Here is a 739-nt window from a genome sequence, read left to right as displayed (position 1 = left end):
AAGGAGGGTTTGGAGAAGTAGGTCAGTATCTTTTACTTTCCTCTCTTGTTTTGTCTAAAGAGCCTCTCAAGGAACAGAGAGAAGAATGGATAATGGATATGAAGGAGAAAATGGGAAATATTCTGCATATACCACCTACTCATTTATAGCCTTGACCATTATTCTGGAAATGCCTTTTTTATTGTTAGAATTACAGTTTGGTTAGATGGAGGAATATTATGACATATTTGAGTTTAGTTTCTAAAAAACTATACTAATGTTTTAGTCATTTCTAAAATTATAGTCTAATGAAATTTTCTGAGATGTTTCTTTTTCTACTAGAATAACATAAGGAGGCTCCTGTCACAAGCATAAATGTGTGTGTGTGTATGTTTTAAGTAAAATATGGAATGTTTCATGAATTTACATGTCATTCTTGCACAAGGGCCTTGCTAATCTCTGTATCATTCCAATTTTAGTATATATGCTGCTGAAGCAAGCACATTAATGTGATTTTTATTAAACAATAAAAGCAGTACTGCAATTCATTCTCAGTTTAAAAGGAAAGACTTTCTTTTTAGATTTTATATTAGATAGTATCAGTTTTTTCAGATTTGTTTCTCAGATTAAAAAAATTATTGTATATTATGTATTTTGAATAATCAGAAAGGAAATGTATAAATAAATATGGGTATATAATATAAGGATGTAAAGGGTATTTGCTATACAATCTAGATGGTGATTATTAATAATTCATATG

The 739-nt window shown here is 29.0% G+C and overlaps 1 non-coding gene across 1 annotated transcript; it reads right to left on the bottom strand.

The window, feature by feature from the left end:
• Positions 1–378: 378 nt before the first annotated feature.
• On the bottom strand, positions 379–482 carry LOC129502988 (U6 spliceosomal RNA). The gene has a single exon (XR_008663082.1). It is a non-coding gene; the product is annotated as a U6 spliceosomal RNA (small nuclear RNA).
• Positions 483–739: the final 257 nt, after the last annotated feature.

This window comes from Nyctereutes procyonoides, unplaced genomic scaffold, assembly GCF_905146905.1.
Source record: "Nyctereutes procyonoides isolate TBG_1078 unplaced genomic scaffold, NYPRO_anot_genome, whole genome shotgun sequence".
Classification (NCBI taxonomy): domain Eukaryota; kingdom Metazoa; phylum Chordata; class Mammalia; order Carnivora; family Canidae; genus Nyctereutes; species Nyctereutes procyonoides.
Note: the sequence above shows the minus strand (reverse complement) of the source record. Positions and strands in the feature narration are given on the sequence as shown.